Here is an 11,895-nt window from a genome sequence, read left to right on the forward strand (position 1 = left end):
TTCTCATAAAACTTTGCATTTTGAGACAGATAACGAGCACAGAAAATTTCAGCCTTGAGCAAAGTACAAATGAAATCAGAATACTAGGATAGGAAGAACTAAGCTACCAAAATAGAAGTGGGATTACATAAACAAATAGTAACAAGTCATATTTCAGTTCAGCAGATAAAAGTGAGAAGTTCTGCTTGTGCAGCTCTCTTCTTGCCTTCTCACAAGTGCAGAATTTTTCTTCAGCACATGCATTATTCCTTTTACTTTTCTAGAGAGCTAGCTCAGACTGGGTTGTTTTTTATCATTATTATCTGTACTGCTGAACTTCCTTGAAATATAGTACAACTACTTTGATTAAATTCTGAATTAAATTATATCACCAAAATATATAGCAAGATAGTATAGACAAGGGGTTTCTTAATGGGCAACTTGAAGGCTATGGACCTAAATAAGTAACAAAGATGTAGCATTCAAAGATTACTTTTCTCTCCATATACTACACAACAATATATTGAAAAAAGCATTCATAACAGCCAGATGAAATAATTTCCTGAGTTGGACAGGGGATCATATTATACAAAGCTTATTGTTCAGACCAAGGCTAATGACACTTGTTAGAAACAAAATTCCATGTCTGTAGAATTAAAACATTCTCAGGAAAAAAAAAAAAAAAAAAAGGAAAAAAAAAAAAAGAAAAGAAAAGAAAAAAGGAGAAGAAATCTGATGGAGCATCAACAGTAAGCCTCTAAGAACACATCTATATTTTTAATGAAACAGTGCAAATGGGCATGAACACTGAGATTCAATCATATTTTGATCTTGTAGTGTTAAACTATAAGAATCTGTGCCTTGGCTTCAGCACCAGCTAACACTCCCCCAGATAACTCTGATGCACTTCAGGAACTAACACAGGCCAAGGCTGTAAAACCCCTCTGGGGGCAGTGAGGGTGTAGGAAGCCTCTGTTGGAGGCCAGGACACCCTTATAGTACAGATAAGGAGAATTGCAATGTGCCAGGGGCCACAAAATTAAAGAAGAGGCTTGAGGCTGCAGGATTTGCTAGGCTGCCAGAAGCCTGCTCACTGAAGATATTACAATCTGCACGATGGAGCCCGGAAGGCTGATACCATGGAGAAAAAGTGACACCCTATAGTGTTAATTCAGAAGTCTCTGAATTAACTACATTTGTAATATTATATGAGTTTGGTGCAAAAATTAGGTATGAAATATTTCTGACAAAAAAATATATATATATATATAGTAACCTGTGTTAGGGTCATCTTTTGAAGTTTTTTTTGTGACCCATCCCTTATCAACCAGATATACTCTATATATTATTCCTAGTCTGAGAGCTTATGAGTGAGTCTTCATGTAGTACAGTTGCTAGGGAGATGGTTTGATACTCTGAATCCAAAGTAAAGTGCTATGGATTGATACAAAGCTTAAAAATTGAGAACTTCGATGGACTAACTTAGATGAAAATGGCACTGTGTTTTTGAAGTACAGATGTGTAAACTGTAACTGAAGCCATATTTGCATACAAAGCACTGCCAAAACAAAGAGTATAGTCTGGTGGATTTTCTGCCGACCTTACTACATGCAAAGATGTGCCAGCTTTTGAGCTTTAGCTGTTCCTCCTCTTAAAGGGCAGCATTTGGAGTAGCTGAACTATAGACAAAGTTCAGTTAGAAAGAAGAATAAGTGTTCTTCCCTACTATTATTACTCCTATTTACTTGGTAGGATTTTGAAAAGAATCTAACTAAGAAAGGTTTATAAAAGTATGAGACAAGAATGATAGAATCATTAATATAAATATAGATTGAACTGAAAATCTTTGTACAGAAAAAAATATTGCTTGTAACAAATTATATTCTATTCATTTGAGGGGGAAGTTTATAAAAAAAAATGTCATAAATGGTTAAATAGTCTTTTAAAATTTGTTACTATATAAAATGGATGTATTTATACTTGCTTTGATGCTACAAATATACTTGGCTTGAAACCTTCAGCACAATAAATTCCAAACACATACCAAATGCACTACTTGAAAAATTTTGTAACTTAAAAATCTCCAGCAAAATTAAGTACGATGTTACTAAGTCTAGAATTAGAAATGCCTTACAGTTATGTTTTCTGAAGAAGATGGGAGGAATGATTGATGGTAAGCCTGAGACTGCTGCAGTCATTACAAAAACCTTGTCACAGGATGTGGTCCAGTGATAAACAAGGTCAGGCAAGCATGCCATCTGCCCATGGAATATCACACTGATGTGCTGTTTTGTGTCTTTTACAGCTATATTCTTTTCAATCATTTAAAAACAGAAGCAAAATTCCATTGGAAAAGAAATGCTTATTTAGCAACTAACTAAATGTAGAATAAAACAGGCAAAAAAGAAAACAGAAACACAGCAATATGTTCTTTACACGGCAGTGAAATTTGCAGTTTAAAACACAGTCATTTCACACCATGCATCAGCTATGAGTAATTTAAATGGGAAGGAATCTAGGTTCAGCTGTCCTCCTTTGGAAGGTGTCTTTCTGTGAGCTGTTACCTTGTTGGCACTGAGCAGTTTGTTCTGGCCTCCTGCAGAGGAAAAGAATTATTGCCATTCCTCAGCTGACTGTCGTGCTCTGTTCACAGTGTGATTGAACTGGCTGGAGTAAAGCAAAGCTTATTAAAACTGTGCTTACTACTATTTCCAGAATGGGATTTTGGAAAACCAACACTAGCAGATTCAGAATGATGCTTCTCACTTTCATTAGGCAAAATGATTTTTCAGAATTCTGCAAATGTATGGTACAATTCAAACATGTGCGAAGTGGATATAAGAGATTCTTTTCCTGTTGCATCTTTCCTTGTAAAAAGCAGAAGGATCTTGTATTTATCTTTTGAAAGAAAGAATAAACTACCTACAATTTGTGTTCTTGAGTTCTGCAATTTCTGCATGTCATTCCTTTTAAAGAGACACAGGTCTTCTGGCTTCACTTGTGTGAGGAACTGACACTTTATGTTCTTCTGAATTATGAGGAGTAATGGAAATCTGCTCAGGATGCAATACATTTACTCCATTCAATACATGCCTGTACCAGAAGGTTTTAATTCAAGGAAAACCGTACTGGCAAAATTGGAAATGTGGAAAAAAAGAAGTATTTTATTATCACGTGCATTTAAGAACTCTGTATGGATGCATTACACAGGCGTTTATTCACAATTATGCAGCATTCATACATTGCAGCATGGGAGGCCCCATCTTCAAAGCCATGGAGTTCTGCCTGCCCCTGTTTGAATGCACACTGAGTACTGAGAAGGACCATTAAAGGCTTCAGCAAATTGCAGCTCTTGCATTACACAGTATGCAGAGATTTCTTTTCTATTTCTTTCTCAAGAAACATGAATATCAAAGGATTATGAAAGGATGGGCAGGTGGTTTCCAGTGGCCTCACACAACAGTCAGCACTGTTAGCTGGCTTTATCAAAAGGAAAAGAAAAAGCTTTTTTCTATAGGGGGAGTGAGAGCTACCTGGCCTCGCTACACCCTCAGGTCTGTGACACAGAGGCAGTTGCAGCCCTCTAGTTTCTTACAGATTTCAGAGTTAGACAGCCAACATAATGGGGTATATAAAATACCTTCATTATGTGCTTGTTTGAAAATATCATAGGTATTCTGAAATTTCTCTGCTTGCTTTGACTTTACACTGTGTGTCCAAGGACGTATTTTCTAAGCATGTTAAAACTTTTACTTCCCCTGGCTTTCTAGTTTCAGTATACATATTTGAATTCTGAAACAAATATAGAGTATTTGAAATATATTTGAAAAAAATATACTGACGTACATAAATACACAAAATTCAAAAGACTGTTATGATGGGATATGTATAGAAACAAGTAGATGGGATGTTGAAGAGAATTTTAATGCTGATTTTAGCTTAAGTAGATTTTCACATGTTATTTTTACATGATGTCTTCACAAGCACTTTTAATAAAATATTCCACTGTTTTTTTGGTCTTTATTTGAGGATTGGTTTTGGTACTGACCACAGTACCAAAAATTCACATATACATAGAACATCATTCACATACATGTTTATAGCTGTGGTAATGACTTTTAAGGCCAGTTCAATACCTGAGTATTCAAAGATATGCTTGACTTTGGATATCTTGAGAAGCAGGATTCATCTTGAGAAGATCCCCTCAAAAACAGATATTGTATGTCAAAGCTAAAAATAACTGACTGATGGGCAGCAATGGTTTAACAGAATATAGCTGTGGATTTAACGTGGCAAGGAGATCTCTGTGAGAGGTCCCTAAGATCAAAATCCTGCATTGTTATTCTTTGAATCTTTGCTGTCTTTATGATGTGAATAAATAATAAGTGGCATTTTTCTGCTTGTTCAGTTAGACCACATGCCAAATCTCACAATGAATATAAAATCTGTTGGGTAAGGGTAGAGCTGTTCTTTAAAACTTCCTTTTGATTTGAGCCTGGGGATTAGACAGTATCCTGCAGGCAGGCTTTTCTTCAGCTATTTCTGCAGATGCTCTGAAGTAACTTTGAAAAGATCAGCTTACTGTAGGTCTTCTAGACCATCTTAAAGTTAAACGACAGAGATAATCACTTTCAGTTTGTGTAGATAATTAGTGCAGAAAGACATATATGCACCCATTTCACAAAGTGTGTGTGAGAGAAAGCAAGTCTTGAGTTTTACATTCCTCAGTTATGATTCATAAATTCAGTTTACAATAGAAATAAAAGGAAGAGCTACTTACTTTTCAACATGAATATTGATTTGAATTTCATTTATGTATAGTCTTAAGTTGTTTTCATATGCGTGACCCTGGAAATGTAAATCCTATTTCACTATTCTACATGCTTGCTTTTAGAATCTTTATTTTTTGAGTTAGCAAGAGAAAATAAGAGAAAATAAGACATTATCTCAGTCTGCATTCTTCAGTGCTAAGCATGACATTTTCTTTATCTGTTGACATTTTAAACTTAATTCCTTATATATATTGTTATTTTGCTACTAATCTCATGCCTCTTTTCTTTCACTACCAAATTCCAAGTGCTTCTCAGTCTGTTTTGTTACAGCTCAGAGCTCTGATTTTGCCTTGAATCTCTTTGCTTCTTCAGGTCTATTCTTCTGTTTTTATGTGTGACAATCCTGTTTACTCTGGAAAACTTATTCATGCTTGTTATCATTTGTTTAGCTTCTCATATACTTATTTTGTATTTATTTCTCTACTAGGCACCAGAATTTCATCTACTTCAGTAAACTTTAAATTGGCCTCAGGGGAGCTTTACTGAGCTTCGGAACTTTGCCAGAAGATGAGCTGGGCTCATCTTCAGAAGGGGAGAAAAAGCATATTAACTCCAGCAATAATCTCTTTTGTGTGGGGGTGACTGAGGGCAGACAAGAGAATGTCCCTTCCAGAGTCTTGGGTATGCAGATCTCCTATCAAAAGTGGGCTGGATTTCTGCAGCCTTTGCTGCAGGAGGAGGAGGAAGATTCATTTTTCTGCAGTGCAGTCCACCATTTAAGGTAGGAAGAAGCAGTGGAATGGTAACATTCGTAGTAAAGGTCCAGATAAAAGGAAAATATTTTAGGCCACAGTGCTTTATTAATAACTGAGAAAAAAACAGGTGGAGAAAAGAACATACACTTGCAGAAGTCAGGAGTGGTTGAAAGAGATTTGTGAGTTAAAACTTTCCTAGATGAAACTTTCAAGGAGAGTAAGAGGAGTATCACAGCTGGCAATGAAAGCAAACTACAGAACAAAGGAGAGATGGGTTCTTTCTAAGTGTGAAAAGCCTTGGTGAATGAAAAAGAGCTCCTGCTTCCTTTGAACATCTACTTGGTAAACTGAAACAAACAAACAAACAAACAAAACCATAAAGACTGATTTTATTGCTAACTGAAAGCAGTATTCAATTCTTAGAGAATAGAGGGGAAAAAAAATCAGAAACTAGGGGAAGAGAAAGAAACGCCATTATTCTGCCTGCCTAGCAGTACACCATAGCAGCTCTAAGAAGCAGCTAACTTGTGAGAAAAGGAGGGCTCATGCCACTGCTTCTAAGATTTTTTTTTTCATGGGATAAGGTTAGCAGAATTTCACATACAAAAGCTTCCTCTTCCTTATGTTTTAGGGCACATACATGTATCCATTATCAGCAAGAAACTGCTATGTTCCTGAAGGCAAATATTTGACTTGAGCTGAGTGAAGGATTTACATCTCTGCATTTTCTCAAAGTAACACAGATAAATCAGTGACAATACCCAAAGTGCAGTATTGGTGTGTTTGAAGAAGAAATGCAGATGTTAAACAATTTCATAAAATATCTGTCAGTGTACTCTGGGACAAGTGATTCATACCTTTATCTACTGTAGGATCAAGTAGAGCAACTTCACAAAAAAACCAATGAAAAGTTTTCTCTCTTCCTAAAAGCAGGTAGGTGGTAGGAAGCAGGGAAGACACAATTCAGGGCAATGGTAGTTTTAACAATCTTGCACAGAAAAGACATAAAATAAGAACAAACAATGTTATGCAATAGATGTCTATTATCAAGTGACAAACCAAGACAGTAAAGCTGCTATTCTGGTAACTTATTCTGTGTTGTCAGTCGATTCAAAGAGCCAACAGGAACATTATAGAAAAAGTACTATCAATACAAAGCTAACAGTTTTAGTGCAGGACACTCAGTGTTATCAGACTTTTATAATGGACAGAAAATTGTGAGTCCTTAACTATATAAGTTGCTCTGAAATTAATGCCTCCTGTTTATTCCCGTGAAAACTACTTCAGATACGAAGAGCACAATGACACTATCTGATAGTGCAAATTCTTAGCTACAAAACAGTAATTTTTAACATAGCCATTACTTTTGGATATGTATTTTCACCAGTGATGAAAGAGCCTTTATGCCACACTTGTAAAAATCTGCAGGGCTGTCTGGAACTTGGCTTGTTTTTCATATTGCTGTTGCCATTGCTGAAACACACTACCCACAACTTCACTGTGCTCGCATCCAGTGTTTGGTCTCCATAAACATTCAGCAAGTGTCAGTGAATGTCAAGAGTGCCCTTCTGCTACCATGTGTTGCATAACAACAACATGTAATGGAATACTGGTGGAAAAGTTCAACCGCTTCTGCCCTACCATCAATATCCAGCTCTGACATCGTGGACCAACACAATAAAATAAGAGGCATTTCTTTTGTTTCAGTTTACCAAGTAGATGTGTAAAGGAAACAGGAGCTCTTTTTCCACCTACCTCAGCCTACATACTTGGTCATCATATAGAAATGGAAGTTATCTATGGGGGACAAACACTGATAGAAGTAATTTTTTTTCCTGCTATCCACGGATGTTTTATCCATCCTCTTTTATTTCTCAGATATAAGCCTTTGCTGTATCTTTTTTTTCAGTTTTAATGAGTCATGTGTTTCCCTGCATTCCCTGACATGGACTTTTGGTTCTTTGATCATTTCTAGCCACTGCTTGTGATTTTATCTTGCTGATTTTTAAAATTATACTTAAGTTCTTTTCTTGTCCTTTTTTTTTTTTTTTTTTTCTTTTTTTTTGGCTCAGAAATGCTTTTAATTTTTGTGGCAAATCCACGCTTACTCTGTAGTTTGGTTTGATTGTATTAATGTGATACTCATTTTTTATTCTCTTTATCTCCCACACTTCTTCAAATCTTTTTCTTCGTGATCCTCCCTAAGTTTTTGTGTTCATTATGCTGGTCTTTAACTCCTACACTTGCTGTACTTTCATTTAGCAAGAATTTATCTTATCCATGGCATTTATTTCTTCAGCCTAAGGAATTCAAAGCAGCTTCCCTACTGAGTGTTATCTTAATCAGAAAGGTAGCACTCCAGGGCTCATTCCCTAACAAGTTCCTCAACACAGCATTTCTCTTTGAGCCTTTAATGTTTTACTCCAATTTTAAAGAAATTTAAAAGTTGTGAGACTTATTAGTACATTAAAATATTAGAACATTCAGCTTTTAATCATTTAGAGACACTGTACTGTATTTCTTCTCTAGAGATGCAATTCTAACGTTCAAATGTTACAGTTGAGCATTTTAACAGAATGCAGGCCTGAAATTTGATTGAAAGATCCCTTTCTATAACAAAACCCGGATAAAAATATTCTACATACGTTAAGAATGGCCACACATTTCATTAAACTGCATTGTTTTGAAAACTTTTGTAATGCAAGAAAAATAATTTGAGAACTGAGGGGAACAGAAGAGTTGTTCCCACTAAACACACAGAAGTATTGAAAAAAAAGTCTTAATGAAATACTTAATCTTCTGAGCATTTTTTCTGGAATTTGATGTATGCGTTGGGAAGGCATGAACACGATGAGCAATGGAACTTAAAGGAAAATAATGACTGTTACTAAGGGAAAGATGGGAAACATTAGTGTCTTGATTCTTCTCTGATTAAAAGAAATAGAAGTTTTGCTATAGATTTTGGTAGTGGAAAAGAGCTAATTTTTGCAGGGTTAGAATAGTAATTATTTGTCTTGACAAGATAAATTAAACATTCTAAGTACAGAATATTAAGATTTGATTTAAATTGAAATTGTGATCTTGTTGGTCTTTTCTGCAGACAAAAAAAAAAGCACTTTGTGAAATTTTAAAAAATTCAGGCAGCACAGGTAGATAGGGGTGAATCTTTGTGCTGCCTGGATCACAGTCTAAACTTAATTAAAATTTTCTGGCTGAATTTATCTTTTAGAAATGCAAATATTGACTAATGCTTTCAGTTAAGATCTTCACTGAAATATAATTACTTCCTTTCTTGATGCTCATTGAGCATCATCCACTCGAACTTACTGTTACTGTCTTCTTTAATTGTTTAATGTAATACTGTTAGATAAATAAAATTATTTATGTGTTATTTGCTAACTATGTAAAGATTTTAAAAATCAGTCATACAAAGGAACTACACCTGATCAGATCCTTCTTAATATACCTATATTACCTATATACCTAATTACCTGTAAAAATATGATGAAGAAATGTCTACCGAGAGTTACAAGATCAGATGTGCATTTTTTCTTATTTTATACAGTAATTTTTAGGTAAAAGCATGGACCACACTTAAAAATCATCAGCTTCTAAAGGATTAAATTAAAGGGTTTTGAAAACCAGATCTTTGTTCTTCGATCATTTAGGATCTGTGAAGGACATTTAAAATCTATGTGATTCATAGAATCATAGAATCACTCAGGTTGGAAAAGACCTTAAAGATCATTGAGTCCAACCGCAACCTAACCATACTACCCTAACTCTAACAACTCTCCACTAAATCATGTCCCTGAGCACCACATCCAAATGTTTTTTTAAACACATCCAGGGATGTTGATTCTACCACCTCCCTGTGGACCCTATTCCAGTGCTTAACAACTCTTTCTGTAAAGAAGTATTTCCTGATATCCAACCTAAACTTACCCTGGTGCAACTTAAGGCCATAAAGATTGTAGATAGTTAGCTAAAGTTTTCAGTAAGATCATAGAATTATTAAGGTTGGAAAAGACCTTTAAAATCACCTAGTCCAACCATAAATGAATCACCATAATGCCCACTATTTACGTCCCTAAGTGCCACTTCTACGTGTTCCTTGAAAATCTCCAGGTCTGGTGATTCTACCTCTTCCCTGGGCAGGCTTTTCCAGTGCTTAACCACTTCCTTCAAAGAAATTTTGTTCAGCTATGCTGTCAATAGCAAGAATTAATTTGTGATTATTGTGCAGCATTTGTCGCATGTCATTGAACACAATTTAAAATCTTTTCAGGAAATAATTTCATAAACTGATGGGATTATTAGAGTCCCCAAAATAACAACTATTAAGAAAGCAACTCAGCAACAACACTTAAAATTAAACTCTGACATCTACATGGCCAACATATGAGGAATGACTCATAAAAAAAAGCAAACAGAGGTGAGTTGGAAATCATGTCATATAAAAAATTTACTTTAAAAATACTTCACATATACTTTTAGGAAAAAAAAATGAAACAGTTTTGAAAGTATAGTGATCAGAAGAATATATAACTAATGGCTTCACTGACTGCAGAAATTAAGGAAAACTGAAGTAAGCACAGAGAAGAATCACTGAAAGTGGAGTGTTGTAAGTGAATTTGTTTTCTGTATCAGAAAACAGTGCCTGAGAACAAGGAAGAGGAAAGCTCAGGGCAGCAAATACCTTATTTGTTGCTTGCTCAGAGTTTTCACTTCTGTTTCTTTTTAAAACAGAAGCAAAAAAGAATTTCAGCTCCAACAAAGGCAATAAATAAATAAAAATTAAGAACTCCTTACAGGTTTCTCAGGGTAAGCATTGAAGCATGAAAAAAGAGGGGAAGGTTCTATATTTTGAACCTGTCTTACCTTGTTCTTTTAAATGTAATGTATGGGAGCAGTAATGTCTTTTATAGTTTCTGTACCCAAAGTCAGCATTAAAAATGGCTCATATCTGAATATCAGCAATCTGTGTTTTCTGTGATTTTGAATTCTTCTCTGAGCCACATTTTGGCTATAAAAAAAAAAAAAAAAAAAAAAAATCTAAGAATTGAAGCAGAAGGTGCATGGTAAAAATTATTGATCTAACTCAGAGTGAAATTGCTCACTCTCTGCTGCAGTTTCTAACTTGGAAATATGTCCCTGGACAGCCAGGGCTATGAGTACCATGGTCTCCTGTTGCAACTCTTCTTCTTTAAGTTTTGTTGCAGGACAGATAAAAGAATCACAGAATTGCAGTTCTTGGAATGGACCTCTGTCATGGTTTTATGGTTTTTATCAGTATTCCACTTCATAACATCATGCATTGGGAATTAAAGAGTTAATGCTGCAGTTCTGTGAATTGTCAATATTTCCAATCTCCTGGTCTAAGAAGAGAAGAAGGAACTACAACTCCCAGAAGACTTCATTTTTCTGTTTCCATTTGCCTTTTGGAGGGAAAGATAAAACTGACTGGGAGTCATGAGACTGCCCTCTTTGTTCCCTGGCCATCTTGCCTACAGCATTAGAATAAGAACTGCAGTTTTGGAAACTCTTGCATTTTATTTGATTTATTAGCTTCAACTGCAATTATATTGTGTTAAATTGTATTATCTCATATTTTGCTATATGAGCAATTTATATTATAATATATATATATTTATATATTTTTCATATACATATATAATTTATATAATATATATATATTATATTATATAGTATATTTAGTAAAATAAGATTTTCTTTAGCTCCTTACCACTGTTTTGCTCACCTAGGCCCATCTACTTTTTCCCTTTCCCACCCTTTCCTGGGTGCAGATCTGTGGGTTCCTTCACTCCCTTGTCACAGAACATGGCTGAGTCAGACCAAACTACAACAATCTTAAGAGATCGTCTAGTTCAATCCCCCTGCTCAAGAAGGAACCCTACAATAGGTTGCACAGGTAGGCATCCAGATGGGACTTAAATATCTCCATTGAAAGAGACTCCACAATCTCTCTGGGAAACCTGTTCCAATGCTCTGTCACCCTTACTGTAAAGAAGTTATTCTTCATGTGTGTATGGAACTTCCTACGTTCAAGTTTTGGACCATTACTTTCTGTCCTATCACTACACACCACTGAGAAAAGCTGGCCTTACCCATTTGCATCCCACCTCCTTTTAGATATTTATAAATATTAATCAGATTCCCCTTCAGTCTTCCTCAGGCTGAACAGACCCAGGTTACTCAGCCTTACCTCATAGGGGGGATGTTCCAGATCCTTAATTATCTTTGCAGCCCTCTGCTAGACTCATTATAAGAGATCAATAATGACATAATCCTGTCATTATTTAATCTCATTAAGGATGAACAAATCTAGATCATTAGTTATGGAAATAGATGAGTGTATGGAAATGTGG

Source organism: Phasianus colchicus, chromosome 2 (genome assembly GCF_987193195.1).
Source record: "Phasianus colchicus chromosome 2, bPhaCol1.hap1.1, whole genome shotgun sequence".
NCBI classification, from domain to species: domain Eukaryota; kingdom Metazoa; phylum Chordata; class Aves; order Galliformes; family Phasianidae; genus Phasianus; species Phasianus colchicus.